This window comes from Panulirus ornatus, chromosome 22 (assembly GCF_036320965.1).
Source record: "Panulirus ornatus isolate Po-2019 chromosome 22, ASM3632096v1, whole genome shotgun sequence".
Taxonomy (NCBI): Eukaryota; Metazoa; Arthropoda; class Malacostraca; order Decapoda; family Palinuridae; genus Panulirus; species Panulirus ornatus.
The window spans coordinates 4,866,404-4,890,280 of record NC_092245.1 but is presented as its reverse complement, the minus strand read 5'-3'; the positions used below and the strand labels follow the sequence as shown (position 1 = coordinate 4,890,280).

Genomic DNA, 23,877 nt, shown 5'->3' with positions numbered 1-23,877 from the left:
TAATAACACTCTTATCTGCCATAATGCAATATAAAAGGACAGGGTATTTGTCAAAAAAAAAAAAAAAAAAAAAAAAAAAAAAAATTATTTATGCTAATCTCAGACTGGCTAGGTGTTATTTCATCTTGAAATTTCTGCTCAAATTACCTTGGTGTAAAGGTGGAAAAAAGTACTGTGCCATCCTTCTACTGAGTTACTGTAAAGCTACATGTATGTTTGCAAGAACAAAGGATGTCAATGAAAAGAGAGAAATACATGCACTAAGGTAATGTTCAAAAGTTGTTACGCTCTCCAACCACCGGAAGAGTTAAAACTTGAGTTCAAGCACCCTGGATTGGGGAGAGGAACTAATGAAATGTTCTCTTAAATCACAAAATTGGTCCAAAGGGATTTTACTTTACTAGACTCAGGTCTGTTAGAAGCCAAATTATAATACACTGAAGTCCACTGCAATGGCATTTCAACATGCACATAGACTACAAGGCTGAGGGTTTTTGTGTCACAGTCCTACAAAACGATTGAGGTGAACTAGAAAATACTTGTTTTAATCAACAAGTATGACACCTGAGGAGTTTCTGGCACTATGGTTGCCTTTGTATTTCTTAAGGGTACCAGAATTATTTTTTTCAATAAACCAAATAGTCTATAAAGAACATTTTACAGAAGAATACTGGGAGAGGAGATACACTGAGTAGTAATAACCTGATTGGTGTTTGTCTAGCTATTCCCCTGAAAGGTGTGGTGGATTCTCTGCAAGGGGGGTCAAATGAACTTGACTCCAGGATTTACATAGTTAGCTAGAACAAGTCCCACCTTTTTCTTTTTCTATTTGATTCTCTTTTGGGTCCAAAAGAGAGATGAATCAAAGCTGTTCCCATCACAGGATATTTGAAGTCATTACTTATCAACTCCACTGTATAACCCTACAAAATATGAATCAGGTTGTCTGAAGATTTTCATTCACAGGGGTGGCTAAGAATTCTGTCTCCACCCTAGCCCTCTATTAACACTTGATATGCCCACTTGTCAAACTTCCAGAAGTCTTGGAAGTTCTAGAACTGACCCCTGACTGGTAAGGAAATATTTTGTGGAGAACTTGCCTTAAGACTTTGCTGATTGTTGCTAAAGGGAACCTCTGCCTAGGGTAGGGTCGGGCTTAGATGTGTAAAGTTCTGAGAGAAGTAAGAAGCAAAGGCAAAACCCACAAGAACTACTTTCAAGGTTAAAAAGACAAGATTTTGAGCTTACTGTCTCTTAACTGTACCTTCCTTCAAGTAGAGGGGTTGTGAAGAATTTCTTAACAAAGACAGTTCAAAAAGGCAGTAGCTCAATTAACCTTCTGGATGGTCTCATGGGGGATAAAAGGGGGGGCCACATAAGGACAAGGACTGTCAAAGCTCTATACATACTGTCGCTTAGAATGTGAACAAAGTCTCTCTGCAAGGGCTTCAAAGCTGCTTTAAGGCATGCCTTCATACTCTCCTGATGAACTTAACTTTAACCGAGTGTTCTGTCCATGACTGAAGGTTTTTGAATATGGCAAAACTTATGCAGAGACTTTGAGCAAACATCCATAATGATATGAAGGAAGGAAGATGAAGTGAATAACAATAAAGGTTAACTCCAGTGCTGCTTCTTAGACTCTAGTGCCTCACCCTTAACAGGCCAATGGCAGAGGTCAACTCTAACATAGTGTATGCAGAGGCTCCTACCTTATGTTCCTAATGACTACTTCTATCTAAGGCTTCTACCTACTACTTCTACCTTATGTTTCTACCTAATGCTCCAGCCTAAATGTCCCTACCTACTACTTCTATCTACTGCTCCTACCATTTTGCCAGAAGGCAGAGCTAGTGCATAGTGCTCACCGCAGGAAAATCTAAAGTTACAAAGAATAAGATAAGTGATAAGTGTTGTCAAGTGTTATAAATGACATAGAGAGATTGTATGTTTGTAGACAGAAAGCCAGTAATCCACATGTTAGTGAGGAAGAAAGAAAAGACAGCAACTTGGGTCAGAGTGCAACTTGACAACCATGAAATCCTCTATGGGAAAAAGCCAGTAGAGAAGGCCAAAGAAAAGCCTTGGTTTATCATCCCTCGCTGTAATGGTAAGTATGAGAACCTCCCAAAATCTTACAAAATACTGAGACCAATCATCTAATATCCGAGAGGACTGCTTGGCATCAAACTGGGTTTCTTTTTAAGAAGAAGTCTGTGGAAGTGAGAGTGAGATAAAGTAAGCCAATCTCCATCTGTGGGCATTTAATTCAAAACCATCCACAAACTGGTCTCCACGAAATAGGGAGCTAGGACCTACTGTCAGTGTTAATGAAATCAGATTCAACTCTTCTCTAAGCAAAAATGGCCTTAACAAATTCTGTTGATGCTGCCTTGTTATATACAATATAGGAGACAAAGCCCTCCAACCAAACTGGAGAGGATGGGCCCTCTAGCTTATCAAGACTCAGAAAGGGCTCTTTTGAGCCAGAAATTGGTGCCCCAAAGTTACCTCCAACCAAAAGGACAGACCTGCGGAACATAAGTTAGACACTGAGGCTATACAGCAGGATTCTGGTGAAAATAACAAAAACAAAAAAATTTCTTATGCTGCTATGGGGCTAAAGGAGAGTTTTAAACTTGAAAAAATATCAAAAACAACCTCTTTTCCCAAAGTGAAGGAGGGTCCTGGTAGTAGCCTCAACAGGAGAAGCAGTTCTAAACCCATGGTCCTGTATCAAACACTGGTCGATCTATTAAAGGTAGATATTGAACCCTCTACCTACTCACATACACACACCTTGCTCTCTTGACAAAAACTTACTGCTTCTTAAACCTTTCCACCAACACAATATATTCTTAACATCTTCTAGAAAGAACCTCTACCAACATCATCACATTCTTTCACCAGATCCATAAATGTCACATACAAATCCTTCTGTTTCTTTAAATGCTTCTCTCAAATATTCATGTACACAAACACCTGATCCATACATCCTATACCACTCTCATCCTCACAATAATGTTCCTTCCCAATCTGATGCTCTGTGCATGCCAACACCCTCTCAATAGCCACACTTCCATTCAACTTATCAGGTAAATCCTAACTAATCAATCAACACTACAGTCACCCCCTTTTTTTTTTTTTTTTTAAACTCAGCTGCAATACCATCTCCTCCAACCACCTAGCCACATATTATATATTGCAAAGCTTTCACCACCTCTTCTCTTTTCACCAAACCACTTGGAATATCTCTCTCACTTTGTGTATTTCCTTCACTCAATAACCCTACATTTGCCATCTTATTATCAAACACTCTACAATCCTTCAAAGTGCTCACTCTATCTGCTCTTCATCTCACCACTGCCTTTTACCACTTTCCTGTTTGCCCCCTTCACTGGTGTTCCCATCTATTCTCTTGTTTTTCAGTACTATGAGCCTCCTCCCAAAGTCTTTTGTGATTCTCCCTAAAGTTTGCTGATACGTGCTCATCTCAATGCTCCTTTGCCCTCTTTTTCAGCACCTGCACCTTGCTCTTGACCTTCTCCTGCTTTCTCCTGTGAATCTCCTAATCAACTGCACTCCTTCCCTTCAAGTACTGCCCATACACCTTTCTTTTCCCTTTCACCAACAACTTTACCATCTCACCACTTATTACCCTTGCTCACCTGCCTACCTCCTAATTTCCACATGCCACACACTTCTCTTGCCAGCATTGCTTCCCTAAATACCTTCCAATCCCTACTCACTCCCTTAACTTTGTCTAATTTCACCTTTTCCCAGTCAACACTCAATCTCTCCCGGTATTCCTTCAAACAAGCTTTTTCAAACTCACTTACTTTACCATTTTCTAACCAATATCAACTCTTTTCTGAAAGCCTCAATAAATGTTCACCCTCACCTCTACCAGGTGATGATCAGCATCCTACCAGGCCCCTCTTTTGGCACATTCACATCCAAAATTATCTCTTTTACATGTCTATCCATCAATAAGCAATCGAATAACACCTACCTACCTTATACATACTTATACATCTTTATACATCTTTCTTTATAAACCAGGTTTTCACAGTCACCAGTCCTTTTTCAGTACACAATTCCAAAAGCTGATCACCATTTCCATTCACATTACTGAATACCCCACACCCCCAAGTTATACCTTCAACTGCCAAATTTCCCAATTTTGCATTCAAACCACTAATTTCTAATACCCAATACCTCACATCAAAACATATGACACCCTCAATTAGCTGCTCCTAAGAAACTTGCCTCCCTGTTAGTCTTCTCATGGCCATGTGCATAAATACTAATTATCATCAACCTCTCACAAACCACTTTCATTTTTACCCACATCAATCTGGGACTCACTTCCTTTCAATATTTTATACATTACCATAACTCCTTCAGCTGAGTGCTACCCCTTCCTTAGCTTTTGCCCTCACAGTAATCTCTGATTTTAATCCTAAGACACTGTGAACCCCTTTCTCTTTACCCTAGAGCTCTGTTTCACTAAGAGCTAAAACATCCAGATTCCTTTGCTCCAACACACTACCTTTCTCTCCCTTCTTCTCATCTTGGTTGCATTCAAAAACATTTAGACATCCCAGTCTGAGCCTCCTGACATGGCTCCTTCTCTGTTCCAAGTTTTAGAAACCCTCTATGACAGGCTGGTAATATGTGAAAATATTCTTTCTCCCCTATTCCCAGATGTATTTCTTTTCTTTCATTCTTGTCTGCCGTTTCCCAAGCTAGTGAAGTACACCAGGAACACACGAAGAAAGGCCATCTCCGCTCACATGCATTCTCTAGCTGTCATGTGTAGTGTAAGGCCACCTCCGCTCACATGCATTCTCTAGCTGTCATGTGTGGTGTACCAAAATCACACACCCCAATTGATCAGGCCCCATAGATTTTTCCATGGTTTTCCCCAGTTGCTGCACATGCCCTGGTTCAGTCCAATGACAGCATGTTGAGCCTTGTATAACAAATCATTCTAATTTACTCTATCCCATTCATGCCTTTCATCCTCTTACATGTTCACTACATCCTTCCCTTTTCAATTTGGTTTTCCATTTCTACTTATCCCCTCCACTTGTGAGATATATTTCCCCTCTGTCACCTCTCTTCACTCATTTTCTCCATACATCCATACTATTTCAACACTCCCCCTTCACCTCTCAACCACTTTCATTATTTCCACATTACTCTCTTACAATTTTAAAAATCACTTACTCAATCAAACCACATATTGTCCTTAAACATTTCCCAAAAACATACGGATGTAAACTCCAAATAAACACAGCCCAGTATGTGGAAAGAGTTAGAGCAAAAGATATGAATAACTTGTGTAGTACGGTTGGAATTACAAAGACAGAGAGAATGAGAAGTAAAGACGTGAAAAGGATATATATGTTGTGAAAAAAATAATTTAGATGGTGCAAGTATGCATCTTTTAAGGGCATATGGTCATGAAGAATGTGGCAGATGACAGGCTAGTGAAGAAGATACATACAAAAATAAAAAAAAATTACAAAGGAGGTTGACTCCCGGAAGAGATGGAGAGATGCAGTGAGAAAATTAATCATGGATAGGGATATTTCCTGTAAAGATGCTACTGTAATCAAATACACCTGGCAAATCAACCTGGATGCAAAGTGAAAAGCAAGAAGCAATAACTAGGAAGGAAGCCTACATTTCCTTTAACACTAGACATGGGTTGAGGATGTGTTACTGATATTCAGAAGTTGCACTGCATGTACCTGATCCATTCCATGAATGTAGCAAAGACAATGATAGATAAAGGGATAGATAAATTCTTAAATGACATCATTAAAGTACCATTTTCAGATTAACAGAGCACTGTACTTACGTATCAGATGATGCAACCTCTGTCTTTTCATATGGGTTGTCAGAACCAACTTCTTTCAATCTTCTAAGAGCACGATCATTGTACTCTCCATCTGTAACAGGAGCCTCATCTCTAGAGGTGACTGCATACTTTTTCCGGAGGGCCTTCAACTGCTTCTTCCTTGCCTTTTCCCGTGACTTTGCATCTTTGAAGGATGCTAGGGATCTTCCTACTTCTGTTAAAAATATTGTAAACCTGTTAAGATAAAATCTGAAGTACAGATGCTAACTGATGTAAAGTCACACACTTTTAAGGTTTTTATTGTTCAAGTAAGGCGCACTGTTGAAGATGCTGTGAAGAGTTTTTTCAGTAGAAACAAATGGCAACTAATTCCAATAACATATCAATACAAAGTCACAGACTTTGGGAGTAGAGTCCATAGCCAAACCATCCTCTATGCTAGTTCTCAAAGTTTAGGAAAAGAACTCTTCAGAACAAAATATAAGGCCAATGTAGCACCCTAATGCAACATACACAAAATGTAATGTATTATGTAACAAAGTAAATTGAAAGGGATGACAATGGACTCTATTTCAAGGGCTAGCCATTACCTACCTACCATAATCCAGTTTGCCACAATAATGATTAATGAAAGAAGGACCTAACTGCCTCTGTACCTTGAATAAGACATGGCTACTTAAAGTCTATGCAGTGTGCTCCTTTTGTACAAAATCTGCATTCTCTCATTACTAACCTGACTTTCCATGTGAGGTAAGACTGGAAATGACTAGACCTGGCTCACACTCATTACAAGTAAGTCTTCCTGGATGTACATGACACTTGAGTGTTACAGAACCAAACTGTAGCATCCATCCATGACCAATCTATGGACATTAGTGCTGTATTACTATGGTTAAGTCCTTATACAACCAATGACATTAATAGTAAATCCTTATACAACCAATGTTATTTATATGAATAACAACACAATATTCATCTATTAAAGGATGACACATGGACACAGGTGTTTGCTTTGAAGAGCGTATGTGAGAAATACTTAGAAAAGCAAATGGATTTGTATGTAGCATTCATGGATCTGGAGAAGGCATATGATAGAGTTGATAGAGATGCTCTGTGGAAGGTATTAAGAATATATGGTGTGGGAGGCAAGTTGTTAGAAGCAGTGAAAAGTTTTTATCGAGGATGTAAGGCATGTGTACGTGTAGGAAGAGAGGAAAGTGATTGGTTCTCAGTGAATGTAGGTTTGCAGCAGGGGTGTGTGATGTCTCCATGGTTGTCTAATTTGTTTATGGATGGGGTTGTTAGGGAGGTGAATGCAAGAGTTTTGGAAAGAGGGGCAAGTATGCAGTCTGTTGTGGATGAGAGAGCTTGGGAAGTGAGTCAGTTGTTGTTTGCTGATGATACAGCGTTGGTGGCTGATTCATGTGAGAAACTGCAGAAGCTGGTGACTGAGTTTGGTAAAGTGTGTGAAAGAAGAAAGTTAAGAGTAAATGTGAATAAGAGCAAGGTTATTAGGTACAGTAGGGTTGAGGGTCAAGTCAATTGGGAGGTAAGTTTGAATGGAGAAAAACTGGAGGAAGTAAAGTGTTTTAGATATCTGGTAGTGGATCTGGCAGCGGATGGAACCATGGAAGCGGAAGTGAATCATAGGGTGGCGGAGGGGGCGAAAATTCTGGGAGCCTTGAAGAATGTTTGGAAGTTGAGAACATTATCTCGGAAAGCAAAAATGGGTATGTTTGAAGGAATAGTGGTTCCAACAATGTTGTATGGTTGCGAGGCGTGGGCTATGGATAGAGTTGTAGCGCAGGAGGGTGGATGTGCTGGAAATGACATGTTTGAGGACAATATGTGGTGTGAGGTGATTTGATCGAGTAAGTAATGTAAGGGTAAGAGAGATGTGTGGAAATAAAAAGAGTGTGGTTGAGAGAGCAGAAGAGGGTGTTTTGAAATGGTTTGGTCACATGGAGAGAATGAGTGAGGAAAGATTGACCAATAGGACATATGTGTCAGAGGTGGAGGGAACAAGGAGAAGTGGGAGACCAAATTGGAGGTGGAAAGATGGAGTGAAAAGATTTTGAGTGATCGGGACCAGAACATGCAGGAGGGTGAAAGGCGTGCAAGGAATAGAGTGAATTGGAACGATGTGGTATACCAGGGTCGACGGGCTGTAAATAGATTGAACCAGGGCATGTGAAGCGTCTGGGGTAAACCATGGAAAGTTCTGTGGGGCCTGGATGTGGAAAGGGAGCTGTGGTTTCGGTGCATTATTACATGACAGCTAGAGACTGAGTGTGAACAAATGGGGCCTTTATTGTCTTTTCTTAGCGCTACCTCGCACACATGAGGGGGGAGGGGGTTGTTATTCCATGTGTGGTGAGGTGGCGATGGGAATAAATAAAGGCAGACAGTATGAATTATGTACATGTGTATATATGTATATGTCTGTGTGTGTATACATATATGTACATTGAGATGTATTGGTATGTATATTTGTGCGTGTGGACGTGTATGTATATACATGTGTATGTGGGTGGGTTGGGCCATTCTTTCGTCTGTTTCCTTGCGCTACCTCGCTAACGCGGGAGACAGTGACAAAGCAAAATAAATAAAATAAATACATGGATAAAGAGATGATCATGTCTAGATAATCATTAGGTATTATGGAATGGAAATGTATAGGATTTTAATGAAGGATGAGTAGTTTAGGTCCCTGCTGTGTAATGGTTAGCACTAGTGACCAAGGGGCATGCATGAGTCTGCCTGACAGCAAATCCTGGGTATGGTGGTTAAGTCATAACCAACCAAGGTGTTCATTCTCCCCTTGAATGAGGTTTTAGGCTGGGGGATATGTATAAGAGTGTATGGGGAAGAGCAGTGTGGTTTCAGAAGTGGTAGAGGATGTGTGGTTCAGGTGTTTGCTTTGAAGAATGTATCTGAGAAATACTTGGAAAAGCAAATGGATTTGTATGTAGCATCAAAGGATCTGGAGAAGGCATATGATAGAGTTGATAGACATGCTCTGTGGAAGATATTAAGAATATATGGTGTGGGAGGCAAGTTGTTAGAAGCAGTGAAAAGTTTTTATCGAGGATGTAAGGCATGTGTACGTGTAGGAAGAGAAGAAAGTGATTGGTTCTCAGTGAATGTAGGATTGCGGCAGGGGTGTGTGATGTCTCCATGGTTGTTTAATTTGTTTATGGATGGGGTTGTTAGGGAGGTGAATGCAAGAGTTTTGGAAAGAGGGGCAAGTATGCAGTCTGTTGTGGATGAGAGAGCTTGGGAAGTGAGTCAGTTGTTGTTTGCTGATGATACAGCGTTGGTGGCTGATTCATGTGAGAAACTGCAGAAGCTGATGACTGAGTTTGGTAAAGTGTGTGAAAGAAGAGAGTTAAGAGTAAACGTGAATAAGAGCGAGGTTATTACGTACAGTAGGGTTGAGGGTCAAGTCAATTGGGAGATAAGTTTGAATGGAGAAAAACTGGAGGAAGTGAAGTGTTTTACATATCTGGGAGTGGATTTGGTGGCAGATGGAACCATGGAAGCGGAAGTGAATCATAGGGTGGGGGAGGGGGCAAAAATCCTGGGAGCCTTGAAGAATGTGTGGAAGTCGAGAACATTATCTCAGAAGCAAAAATGGGTATGTTTGAAGGAATAGTGGTTCCAACAATATTGTATGGTTGCGAGGCGTGGGTTATGGATAGAGTTGTACGGAGGAGGGTGGATGTGCTGGAAATGAGATGTTTGAGGACAATATGTGGTGTGAGGTGGTTTGATCGAGTAAGTAATAATAGGGTAAAAGAGATGAGTGGTAATAAAAAGAGTGTGGTTGAGAGAGCAGAAGAGGGTGTTTTGAAATGGTTTGGTCACATGGAGAGAATGAGTGAGGAAAGATTGACAAAGAGGATATATGTGTCAGAGGTGGAGGGAACGAGGAGAAATGGGAGACCAAATTGGAGGTGGAAAGATGGAGTGAAAAAAATTTTATGTGATTGGGGCCTGAATGTGCAGGAGGGTGAAAGGCGTGCAAGGAATAGAGTGAATTGGAACGATGTGGTATACCAGGGTCGACGTGCTCTCAATGGATTGAACCAGGGCATGTGAAGCGTCTGGGGTAAACTAGAGAAAGTTCTGTGGGGCCTGGATGTGGAAAGGGAGCTGTGGTTTCGGTGCATTATTACATGACAGCTAGAGACTGAGTGTGAACGAATGTGGCCTTTGTTGTCATTTTCCTAGCGGTACCTCACGTATATGAAGGGGAGGGGGTTGTTATTTCATGTGTGGCGAGGTGGCGATGGGAATGGATAAAGGCAGACAGTATGAATTATGTACATGTGTATATATGCATATGTCTGTGTGTGTATATATATGTATACGTTGAGATGTATAGGTATGTATATTTGCGTGTGTGGAGGTGTATGTACATACATGTGTATGTGGGTGGGTTGGGCCATTCTTTCGTCTGTTTCCTTGCTCTACCTCGCTAACGTGGGAGACAATGACAAAGCAAAATAAATAAATAAATATATAGATGAATGAATGGCCCAACCAATCCATGTACACATGTACATACACAACGCCCACACACGCACATATACATACCTATACATTTCACCATATGCATACATGTACATACAAAGACATATACATATATACACATGTACACATTCATACTTGATGCCTTCATCCATTCCCGTCACCACCCTGCCATGTATGAAATGGCACCCCCCTTCCCCCTCATGTGTGCGAAGTAGAGCTAGGAAAAGAAAACAAAGGCCACTTTTGTTCACACTCAGTCTCTAGCTGTCATGTGTAATGCACCAAAACCAAAGCTCCCTTTCCACATCTTGCTCTTATTCACATTTACTCTCAGCTTTCTTCTTACACACACTTAACCAAACTCAAGATTGTTAGTGAAAGAGAAGAGAGAGGCATTTGGACGATTTTTGCAGGGAAGTAGGGCAGATGACTGGGAGATGTATAAAAGAAAGAGGCAGGAGGGCAGAGAAAGGTGCAAGAGGTGAAAAAGAGGGCAAATGAGAGTTGGGGTGAGAGAGTATCATTAAATTTTAGGGAGGATAAAAGACATTTTGGAAGGACGTAAATAAAGTGCGTAAGACAAGAGAACAAATGGGAACTTCGGTGAAGGGGCTAATGGGGAGGTAATAACAAGTAGTGGTGAAGTGAGAAGGAGATGGAGTGAGAATTTTGAAGGTTTGTTGAATGTGTTTGATGACAGAGTGGCTAATATAGGATGTTTTGGTTGAGGTGGGGTCAGAAGTGAGAGGGTCAAGGAGAATGGTTTGGTAAACAGAGAAGAGGTAGTGAAAGCTTTGCAGAAGATGAAACCTTGCAAGGTAGCAGGTTTGGATGGTACTGCAAAGGAATTTATCAAAAAAGGGGGTGACTGTGTTGTTGAGTGGTTGGTGAAGATATTCAATGTATGTATGGTTCATGGTGAAGTAACCGAGGATTGGCAGAATGCATGCATAGTGCCACTGTACAAAGGCAAAGGGGAAAAAGGTGAATGTTCAAATCAAGTTTGTTGAGTATTCCAGGAAAATCATATGGGAGGGTACTGACTGAGAGGGTGAAGGCATGTACAGAGCATCAGACTGAGGAAGAGCAGTGTGGTTTCAGAAGTGGTAGAGGATGTGTGCATCAGGTGTTTGCTTTGAAGAATGTATATGAGAAATACTTAGAAAAGCAAATGGATTTGTATGTAGCATTTATGGATCTGGAGAAGGCGTATGATAGAGTTGATAGAGATGCTCTGTGGAAGGTATCAAGAATATATGGCGTGAGAGGCAAGTTGTTAGAAGCAGTGAAAAGTTTTTATCGAGGATGTAAGGCATGTGTATGTGTAGGAAGAGAGGAAAGTGATTGATTCTCAGTGAATGTTGGTTTGCGGAAGGGGTGTGTGATGTCTCCATGGTTTTTTAATTTGTTTATGGATGGGGTTGTTAGGGAGGTGAGTGCAAGAGTTTTGGAAAGTGGGGCAAGTATGCAGTCTGTTGTGGATGAGAGAGCTTGGAAAGCGAGTCAGTTGTTGTTCGCTGATGATACAGCACTGGTGGCTGATTCAGGTGAGAAATTGCAGAAGCTGGTGACTGAGTTTGGTAAAGTGTGTGAAAGAAGAAAGCTGAGAGTAAATGTGAATAAGAGCAAGATTATTACGTACAGTAGGGTTGAGGAACAAGTCAATTGGGAGGTATGTTTGAATGGAGAAAAACTGGAGGAAAAGAAGTGTTTTAGATATCTGGGAGTGGATCTGGCAGCGGATGGAACCATGGAAGAGGAAGTGAATCACAGGGTGGGGAGGGGGTGAAAGTTCTGGGAGTGTTGAAAAATGTGTGGAAGTTGAAACGTTATCTTGGAAAGCAAAAATGGGTATGTTTGAAGGAATAGTGGTTCCAACAATGTTATATGGTTGTGAGGCATAGGCTATAGATAGAGTTGTGCGGAGGAGGGTGGATTTGCTGGAAATGAGATGTTTGAGGACAATATGTGGTGTGAGGTGGTTTGATCGAGTAAGTAATGAAAGGGTAAGAGAGATGTGTGGTAATAAAAAGAGTGTGGTTGAGAGAGCAAAGAGGTGAAGATAAGGAGTGAAAAAGATTTTGAGCAATGAGGGCCTGAACGTGCAGGAGGGGGAAAGGCGTGCAAGAAATAGAGTGAACTGGAACGATGTGATATACTGGGGTTGATGTGCTCTCAATGGATTGAACCAGGGCATGTGAAGCGTCTGTGGTAAACCAACGAAAGTTTTGTGGGGCCTGTATATGGAAAGGGAGCTGTGATTTCGGTGCATTATACATGATAGCTAGAGACTGAGTGTGAACGAATGTTGTCGTTGTTGTCTTTTCCTTGCACTACCTCGTGCACATGCAGGGGGAGGGGGTTGTCATTTCATGTGTGGTGGGGTGGCGACGGGAATGAATAAGGGCAGACAGTATGAATTATGCACATGTGTATATATGTATATGTCTGTGAGTGTATATATATGTATACATATGTATATGTGCATGTGTGGACGTGTATGTATATACGTGTGTATGTGGGTGGGTTGGGCCATTCTTTCGTCTGTTTCCTTGCACTACCTCGCTAACACGGGAGACAGCGACAAAGTATAATAAATAAATATATAAAAATATATCCCTAGGGACAGGGTAGAAAGAATACTTCCCACGTATCCCCTATGTGTCGTAGAAGGCAACTGAAGGGGGAGGTAGCAGTGGTCTGGAAATCCTCCCCTCCAATTCTTACTTTTCCGAAGGAAAAAACAGAAATGGGGGCTAAGTGAAGATTTTCCCTCTTAGGCTCGGTCCTCTGTTCTTAATGCTAACTCGCTAACGCAGGAAATGGAGAATATGTATAAAAAAAGTATTCACTTATTATACTTAGTCGCTGTCCCCTGCATCAGCAAGATAGCATAAGGAAACAGACGAAAGAATGGCCCAACCCACCCACATACACATGTATATACATAAACGCTCATACACGCACATATGCATACCTATACATTTCAACATATGCATACAGATACAGACATATACAAATATACACATGTACATATTCATGCTTGCTGCCTTCATCCATTCCCGTCGCCACCCCACCATGCATGAAATAGCATCCCCCCTCCCCCACCAGTGAGGTAGTGCCAGCAAAAGACAAAGAAGGCCACAGTGACACCACACAAGCCTGCCTCACACCTATATGTATCCTAAAACCTTTGCTCAAGTCTCCATCCACTCTTACACATGCATTTGCTCCTCTATAGAAGGCATTTACACCATCCGATAGTTTCCCCCTATACCATATATTTTCAACACATACTAGTAAAGAAATAGAACTTTACAGTCTTTACGGTCTTGAACATGAGGAGAGATATAATATATGCCTGATAACAAATAGAGCAAATACAGAACTATGTTCTTAACCTGAAAGCAACCAGACAAAGACATTATAAAATCTTTAAGTCAAGAGCAATTCCCGGAAACATATCAAAATTGCATAAGACACAGATACATGAATGCCCAGTAAGGAAGTTGGAATGATTATCTAATGCACTACTGGGTTATCTCTGAGATATAAATCATTAGAGTCATGGTCAAAGACAATACTAGAAAAACCTAGAATAGATAACTATGTTAGAGGAGTAGCTGCATATAAGAGAATAGCATAATGCAATAAGGAAGACATGTGAAGGTATGAGGGAAGGCACTCAAGAGAAGCATTCATCAACATACAAGTTAAGTGATGAGGGCAATGTGCAAGCCCTGCCACCATGGCAAAATCTTATTGTAAGTACTCAAATGTAGTATGTAAGTATTCACAGGTACTCATAGGTATCACAGTATAATTCAATAATGCTGGTCAAGAAGAGTATTGTTCCCATAGCTGAACCCTGTGATACTTCAATGGTCACCTCAACCCATGTGTAAAAGGCTTATCTAAAATGCCTCCTTTGTTTCCTCACACTGAGATAATCTTCAATCCACTGTAGTGGTTTTGCCATTATTCCTGCATTGAGATCCAAATTTCTTAATCAGCCTTCTATATAATGCAGTGCCCGATGCCTTCTGGCAATCCAGACATAGGGAGTCCATCAGCCTTCCCTCTTGTTCATGACTAAGCTCACTCCCTCGTAAAACTCTAAAAGGTTATTACATGACTTCCTCTCCCTAAAAGCATGCTGTCTCTCACAGGAAATTTCTCTATCTACATCTTTGATGTCTGTTCCCTCCAGGAACTTCCGTCAAAAGGGTAGTCAAGACAAGAGTGTCTCCACTTATCCCTCTTAAAAAAATTTCACCTCTATGGAAAGTCATACATTTCCCTTTTATTAATCTTTTCCAGAACATTGCTTACCACACTTATTAGTGAAACTAGTCTGTAGTTCAATGCATGTTCCCAGTGTCCTTTATCATGTATATATAGTCTCCTTTCTTACATACTTGTATGATGTTTGCCCTTTTTCATTCCTTTGGCACTTTTCTTCTCTCCAGTGACATCTTGAACAGTAATTCAGGTGGTTTATCTAGTGTGTGTGCACATATCTTTAACACATATGATTAACTTTTATCGGGCTGCATGTATCTTTAGCACACAGGATGCAATCTTATCAGGACCATGAGCCTCGTATGGGTCAAGTTCTTTTAGTATTGTTAACATCTTTCTCAAAACTTCCTCCCCATTCTACCTCACTGGTGTTGGGGCTATAGTGTCTTCCATTATGAAAACAGTTTTCAAATCGATAATCAGTTCCCCTTACATCCTTACATTATCTAAAATCATTCCCTTTGAATCCCTTAGCCTGATTAGCTGCTAGAGTGCCATCTATCTTTTTGCCAGTGCATGTCTGAAAGCTCCTTTGCTTTATGACATCTCTTATTTTACCATTCTTTCTTCTTTCTATTCCCTCTTAATTTGAGGCTTGAGGTACTCCAAGCTCCTACTCCCTCATTGTAAATCTTATGGAACCTCTCAACACAAAGCCCAAAATGGGTGAAAAATAAAGGGATGGAGAACCTGTGTGACATGGGCATAAGAGTAAGAAAGAAGACTGTTCTTAAAAAGAAGATGCTAAATCTATGATGCTAAGTGGTCCTGAAGGTGTCCTTTATTGCATCATAATAATATTGCACAAAACACCAGTACAGATTAATTGAAATTAAAAAAAAAAAAGCATTTTCACATGAGTACAAAGCCTCTACAAACACTGCAACAGAGTTGCTCTCTGCCAGTGGCCTGTTTAGGGTGAGGTACTAAAGGCTAAGAAGCGGCACTGAAGTTCTATAGTTATAGAGACTGTTGCTGTGGCCAACCCTTTGAGGGAATTCATTTGGTACAAGTGTCAGAGATATAGAAAGACAGAACAGAGTACAAAGAATGATTGCATACCGAAATCAATCACCTAAAAAAAGGCTATAAAAGAGGATTTGCACAATATCAACTTACTTCATTACCAAATAACCATTAAAACAATGCATGTAAACATTGATTCACACTAGCTTAACATTTCATGTGTCTCTAGGTAGTGCCTGGAACAGACAGAAAACAGCCTTATTTGTTCACATTCTCTCTCTCTGTGTTATGTATGATCCATTGACACCATAGAGCATTTTGTAGTTTCCTTCAACCACTTCATATGACCTGGTTCAACTTACTGACAGCACATTTCCTCCTGTATATCACAATGCTCTACTTTGCTCTATCCTATGCATCCCTCTCACCCTATTGCAGGTTCAGTCTCCAAAAACTCATGATTTCTTTCAAGGACAAGGCTCAGTCATCATATTTTGGGTGTCTTTAACTTAAAAACTTTAAAGACTTAAAAGACGAACATCTGGAATCAGAGAAAATCTGTTCCCAAACTAGTAAATGATGTTAAAGTGAAACAATTATATAAAGCAACTTTATGTGGTCATCCCCTGCACAGGAGATGCACGTGAGTATAAGATGTAGCATAATCTAAGCTCAACATGAAGAATAAAGCTAGTGGGATGTTAACTATGGGTTAGCCAACCTGTCACTGCATCACAAGCACTTAGAGAGTGACCTATCACTGCCAAAAATTTTCTTGAGAGAAACCATGAGGAGTTTGAAAAGGCTTATGGGCCTCATTTTCTTTGGGAAATAAAAATCAAATTTAAGGATGGAAACAAGAGGAATATTCTGAGGCATTACAATTATTATACTTACAAAATTCTGTACTGTTGCATCCAAAAATAGTGTATGCAGACTGCCTGTTTTATGAAATGAAGTGCCTAGTTATATCTACCACTGGCTTAGGAAACAATAAAACTGCCTACTGGAAAACACCAAAATAGTATTCAAGTATACAGATGAAGATATATTTGGCAAGCAATTCATTCATACCCTACATAAGATCAAAACATCAATATGCCTCTCAGCTTTGGTCACTGCACCTAGAGAAGCACAAAGGGCTCATAGAGAAGGTATAGAGAAGGGCAACAAAGATAGCAGCAGAATTAAGTTTCTTTGAGAGTATTAGCAGCAAAGCAACAACAGCACATAACATGAAATCAAGTAAGAAACTTATAAATAGAAATGTCAAGAAATACTTTTATAGTACAAGAGTGGTGGATGAATGAAACAGGCTGACAGGAAATGGTTAATGCAGACAGCATACATAAATTCAATAGGCTGTATGAGAATAGTGTTCAAGACATGGAGCCCCAAAGGTGTAAAACTCCCTTAATGTACCGTATAAACAGGTAATTACAGGAAAGCATTTATGAAAAGAGTCTGGGAATAGTGTGGGTGGAAAGTATGAGGATGGGAGAATGTGCATATCATGGGCAAAAGACCATGAAAGAAGACCTCTGAAATTGCAAAAATCTATGATGTCAAGTGGTCCAGAGAGTGTCAAGTTATTGCAACATAATAACATTGCAAAAAATACCAGTGGAGATTGATGGAAATTATAGGGAAAACATTATCAAAAGAGTATGAAGTCATGAATAAATTCTTATCTTATTCAACCCCCCAAAAAGCTGAAAAAAAAGGTTTGTGCACTGTCAACTTATTTCATTACCAATTAACCATTAAGACACAAGAGATCTATCAAAAAACAAAACAATGCTTTACCTCTACTTCCTGGCTGGTTTCTCGTGGCTCACTAAGGCGCGCCCCATTCACAAAAGTTCCATTATTACTACCTAGATCTTTGACAAAATAATGATGATCCTCGGGGCCATTTGAATGGTAGGTGATTGCTGCATGAACCTAAAATGATAAAATCAAAACATGGGCTGCCACACCAATGGTAATTCAACAAAATCTGCACAAAACTTCTTCTAAATGATTATTGCACATAAAAATATCATCACAAAACCAAACTATTTTGGAATATGTTCAAGAAAGTGCAAATTGTATTTCTCAAGAGCTCTGCACTGGTGTAAGACACAAAATATATATGAATGAAGATATGAAAAATATACATCATAAGAACTGAAGACAATAAACATGCAAAGATGACTTGCAAACCTCCAAAGCATGTAAAGTTTAAAGATATACTTACCAACACAAAGTACTAAAATCATTCATGCTGAAGTTGATGGAATATGTGAAGCATAATAATTTTCATATGTATGTGAAAGGTGTTTATAATTACTAATGAATGAACAATATATTCATTTATCTATTTTTGCTTTGTCACAGTCTCCCGCATTAGCGAGGTAGCGCAAGGAAACAGATGAAAGAATGGCCCAACCCACCCACATACACATGTATATACATACACGTCCACACACGCAAATATACATACCTATACATCTCAATGTATACATATATATATACACACAGACATATACATATATACACATGTACATAATTCATACTGTCTGCCTTTATTCATTCCCATCGCCACCCTGCCACACATGAAATAACAACCCCCTCCCCTTCATGTACGCAAGGTACCGCTAGGAAAAGACAACAAAGGCCACATTCGTTCACACTCAGTCTCTAGCTGTCATGTAATAATGCACCGAAACCACAGCTCCCTTTCCACAGCCAGGCCCCACAGAACTTTCCATGGTTTACCCCAAATGCTTCACATGCCCTGGTTCAATCTATTGACAGCATGTCGACCCCAGTATACCACATCATTCCAATTCACTCTATTCCTTGCACGCCTTTTACCCTCCTGCATGTTCAGGTCCCGATCACTCAAAATCTTTTTCACTCCATCTTTCCACCTCCAATTTGGTCTCCCACTTCTCCTTGTTCCCTCCACCTCTGACACATATATCCTCTTGGTCAATCTTTCCTCACTCATTCTCTCCATGTGACCAAACCATTTCAACACACCCTCTTCTGCTCTCTCAACCACACTCTTTTTATTACCACACATCTCTCTTACCCTTACATTACTTACTCGATCAAACCACTTCACACCACATATTGTCCTTAAACATCTCATTTCCAGCACATCCACCCTCCTCAGCACAACTCTATCTATAGCCCATGCCTTGCAACCATAAAATATTGTTGGAACCACTATTCCTTCGAATTTACCCATTTTTGCTTTCCAAGATAATGTTCTCGACTTCCACACATTCTTCAATGCTCCCAGAACTTTCACCCCTCCCCCACCCTATGACTCACTTCCATTTCCATGGTTCCATCCGCTGCCAAATCCACTCCAACATATCTAAAACACTTCACTTCCTCCAGTTTTTCTCCATTCAAACTTACCTCCCAATTGACTTGTCCGTCAACCCTACTGTACCTAATAACCTTGCTCTAATTCACATTTACACTCAGCTTTCTTCTTGCACACACTTTACCAAACTCAGTCACCAGCTTCTGCAGTTTCTCACACGAATCAGCCACCAGCGCTGTATCATCAGCGAACAACAACTTACTCACTTCCCAAACTCTCTCATCCACAACAGACTGCATACTTGCCCCTCTTTCCAAAACTCTTGCATTCACCTCCCTAACAACCCCATCCATTAACAAATCAAACAACCATGGAGGCATCACACACCCCTGCCGCAAACCTACATTCACTGAGAACCAATCACTTTCCTCTCTTCCTACTCGTACACATGCCTTATATCCTCGATAAAAACTTTTCACTGCTTCTAACAACTTGCCTCCCACAACATATATTCTTAATACGTTCCACAGAGCATCTCTATCAACTCTATCATATGCCTTCTCCAGATCCATAAATGCTACATACAAATCCATTTGCTTCTCTAAGTATTTCTCACATACATTCTTCAAAGCAAACACCTGATCCACACATCCTCTACCACTTCTGAAACCACACTGCTCTTCCCCAATCTGATGCTCTGTACATGCCTTCACCCTCTCAATCAATACCCTCCCATATAATTTACCAGGAATACTGAACAAACTTATACCTCTGTAATTTGAGCACTCACTTTTATCCCCTTTGCCTTTGTACAATGGCACTATGCAAGCATTCAGCCAATCCTCAGGCACCTCACCAGGAGTCATACATACATTAAATAATCTTACCAACCAGTCAACAACAAAGTCAACCCCTTTTTTTTTATAAATTCCACGGCAATACCATCCAAACCCGCTGCCTTGCTGGCTTTCATCTTCTGCAAAGCCTTTACTACCTCTTCTCTGTTTACCAAATCATTCTCCATACCCCTCTCACTTTGCACACCACCTCGACCAAAACACCCTATATCTGCCACTCTATCATCAAACACATTCAACAAACCTTCAAAATACTCACTGCATCTCCTTCTCACATCACCAATACTTGTTATCACCTCCCCATTTGCCCCCTTCACTGAAGTTCCCATTTGCTCCCTTGTCTTACGCACTTTATTTACTTCCTTCCATAACATCTTTTTATTCTCCCTAAAATTTAATGATACTCTCTCACCCCAACTCTCATTTGCCCTCTTCTTCACCTCTTGCACTTTTCTCTTGACCTCCTGCCTCTTTCTTTTATACATTTCCCACTCATTTGCATTATTTCCCTGCAAAAATCATCCAAATGCCTCTCTCTTCCTTTCACTAATAATCTTACTTCTTCATCCCACCACTCACTACCCTTTCTAATCTGTCCACCTCCCACGCTTCTCATGCCACAAGCAACTTTTGCGCAAGCCATCACTGCTTCCCTAAATACATCCCATTCCTCCCTCACTCCCCTTACCTCCTTTGTTCTCGCCTTTTTCCAATCTGTACTCAGTCTCTCCTGGTACTCCTTCACACAAGTCTCCTTCCCAAGCTCAGTCTCACCACTCTCTTCACCCCAACATTCTCTCTTCTTTTCTGAAAACCTCTACAAATCTTCACCTTCGCCTCCACAAGATAATGATCAGACGTCCCTCCAGTTGCACCTCTCAGCACATTAACTTCCAAGTCTCTCTTTTGCGCGCCTATCAATTAACACATAATCCAATAACGCTCTCTGGCCATCTCTCCTACTTACATATGTATACTTATGTATATCTCTCTTTTTAAACCAGGTATTCTCTATCACCAGTCCTCTTTCAGCACATAAATCTACAAGCTCTTCACCATTTCCATTTACAACACTGAACACCCCATGTATACCAATTATTCCCTCAACTGCCACATAACTCACCTTTGCATTCAAATCACCCATCACTATAACCCGGTCTCGTGCATCAAAACTACTAACACACTCACTAAGCTGCTCCCAAAACACTTGCCTCTCATGATCTTTCTTCTCATGCCCAGGTGTATATGCACCAATAATCACCCATCTCTCTCCATCCACTTTCAGTTTTACCCATATCAATCTAGAGTTTACTTTCTTACACTCTATCACATACTCCCATAACTCCTGTTTCAGGAGTAGTGCTACTCCTTCCCTTGCTCTTGTCCTTTCACTAACCCCTGACTTTACTCCTAAGACATTCCCAAACCACTCTTTCCCTTTACCCTTGAGCTTCATCTCACTCAGAGCCAAAACATCCAGGTTTCTTTCCTCAAACATACTACCTATCTCTCCTTTTTTCTCATCTTGGTTACATCCACACACATTTAGACACCCCAATCTGAGCCTTCGAGGAGGATGAGCACTCCCCACTTGACTCCTTCTTCTGTTTCCCCTTTTAGAAAGTTAAAATACAAGGAGGGGAGGGTTTCCAGCCCCCTGCTCCTGTCCCCTTTAGTCGCCTTTTACGACACGTGAGGAATGCGTAGGAAGTATTCTTTCTCCCCTATCCCAAGGGATGAATAATATCTGTGGTAATATGTGAAATTGTAAACTGCTGCGGCTTCACATATGAAATCCTACAGTAGTGGTTTATGTTAGGGGTCCCTGTCATGCCTAACTTTGCCAGACGTATGATAATTACTGTACAAGTATTATAATTTCAGCCTATGAACGATGTACAACAGCATTCATGTGATAATACGATAATTTGAAATTTGGGAAGATACTCTTATGTAAGATGTGATAATTTTTCTGAGATGAAAAAAATATATGAGGAAAAATTTGCTGAATAATTGAGAACAAAAACAGTTGTACCTGCTAATTGTATCAAATCATACAGTCAAACTTGTCACCTGCAAGTGCACTGGTGCTGCGAGGAGAGAGACTTTCAATTAATCCACTGTCGTTCATACATCATGTGTGAACAGTCTGATAAGCAGAAGGGAGTAGAGAGAGGTGAAGGATTTGGTGTAGTAAAGAAAAAAATCAAGACATGAACAGAAAGACAGACTAAGAGGGACATACAGTTTCCTTGGTTGAGGCCTCTAAAGAAAGATTCATACAAGGCTCTTTGTTGCAACTGTAATATTGAACTAACTGCTCAGATAACAACCATTAAGTTGCATGAAAACAGTGGAAAACACAAGAAAATGTGTGTGCCATCCTCATCAAAAACTATAATAGAGTTATTTGCTAATGTAAGTACAGCTAGTGAAACGAGTAAAAGTGATTCTGTTAAAGCTGCCGAAATAAAGTTGACTGCACTTATGATGGAACACAACAATGGTTTCTGTGTGGCTGGTCATTTATGTTTAGTCCTTAAACGTAGTTTCCCTAACTCAGCAATTGCACAAGAATTGAAAATGAAAAGGACAAAGTGCCAAAAAGTGTGTTAATGTTATGGCAGAGTCTCACAAACAGGACCTACTTAAACACTTGAAGCAGACAAAGTTCAGTATTCTAGTAGATGACTCTACATACCTATCTATCTTTCAGAATTTTTTTTATTACTATCATACTTTGTTGCTGTCTCCTGCGTTAGCAAGGTAGTGCAAGGAAACAGATGAAAGAATGGCCAAACCCAGCCACATATACATGTATATACATACACGTCCACACACACTCATATACATACCTATACATCTCAACTTATACATATATATACACACACAGACATATACATATATACACATGTACATAATTCATACTGTCTGCCCTTATTCATTCCCGTCGCCACCTCACAATGCATGAAATAACAACCCCCTTCCCCCGCATGTGCGCGAGGTAGCGCAAGGAAAAGACAACAAAGACCACATTCATTCACACTCAGTCTCTAGCGGTCATGTATAATGCACCAAAACCAAAGCTCCCTTTCCACATCCAGGCTCCAAAGAACTTTCCACGGTTTACCCCAGACGCTTCACATGCCCTGGGTCAGTCCACAAACAGCACGTCGACCCCAGTATACCACATTGTTCCAATTCACTCCATTCCTTGCATGCCTTTCACCCTCCTGCATGTTCAGGCCCCAATCGCTCAAAATCTTTTTCACTCCATCTTTCCACCTCCAATTTGGTCTCCCACTTCTCCTCGTTCCCTCCACCTCTGACACTCTTTGTCAATCTTTCCTCACTCATTCTCTCCATGTGACCAGACCATTTCAAAACACTCTCTTCTGCTCTCTCAACCACACTCTTTTCATTACCACACATCTCTCTTACCCTTTCATTACTTACTTGATCAAACCACCTCACACCACATATTGTCCTCTGAATTTATTGTCTTTCAGAATTTATGTATCATTATTGTAAGATTGGCTGAAAAAAATGCTGTTTTTACCAAGTTTTGGGATTTGGTGCCTATACCTATTTTCACCTCAGAAGCAGAGAATATTTTATGTAATTTGAAGTAGCAGTAGATTTTTGTAAGCCTATGCACTAATGTATACATGTCAAAGTGGCAATTATACATCATCCTGTGAAAAAAAATATGATAACTTTGACCTGAGTGGTATGATAATTTGGCCAAAAGGTTCTGGCAATGCTGGTCATGCTCAACCTCAGAGGAGCTAAGTAGCCCTGTAAACACAGGTTGGTTACACTCCTTTTACTCATGTGTTTCCTTGTGTATGTTATGTTTTTCCAGTCTTATGGATGAGTAAGAACTGCAGATAAGGTTTTCTTTATGTTGGTTTGTCTGCTAGATGTATACAAGACTTGAGTATAAGTGCTCTGTTGTGCATAGGTATGCATGTTTTGTACAGGATGCTATTGTTTGTGCAATAAAACTAAAAGTCCTGCTACCC

The 23,877-nt window shown here is 40.4% G+C and overlaps 1 protein-coding gene and 1 pseudogene across 2 annotated transcripts in view; one reads left to right on the top strand and one right to left on the bottom strand.

Moving 5' to 3' along the window:
* Nucleotides 1-23,877, bottom strand: part of LOC139756506 (uncharacterized) — a 202,044-nt gene that overhangs the window by 12,953 nt on the left and 165,214 nt on the right. For both annotated transcript variants that reach the window (XR_011714370.1, XR_011714364.1), the window contains exons 7-9: nucleotides 17,480-17,617; nucleotides 6,603-6,732; nucleotides 5,870-6,083 (exon numbers count right to left, since the gene is read on the bottom strand). The gene's annotated coding sequence lies outside the window, so the exon portion shown is untranslated. The remainder of the gene's footprint in view (nucleotides 1-5,869; nucleotides 6,084-6,602; nucleotides 6,733-17,479; nucleotides 17,618-23,877) is intronic.
* On the top strand, nucleotides 21,683-23,555 carry LOC139756495 (uncharacterized; annotated as a pseudogene).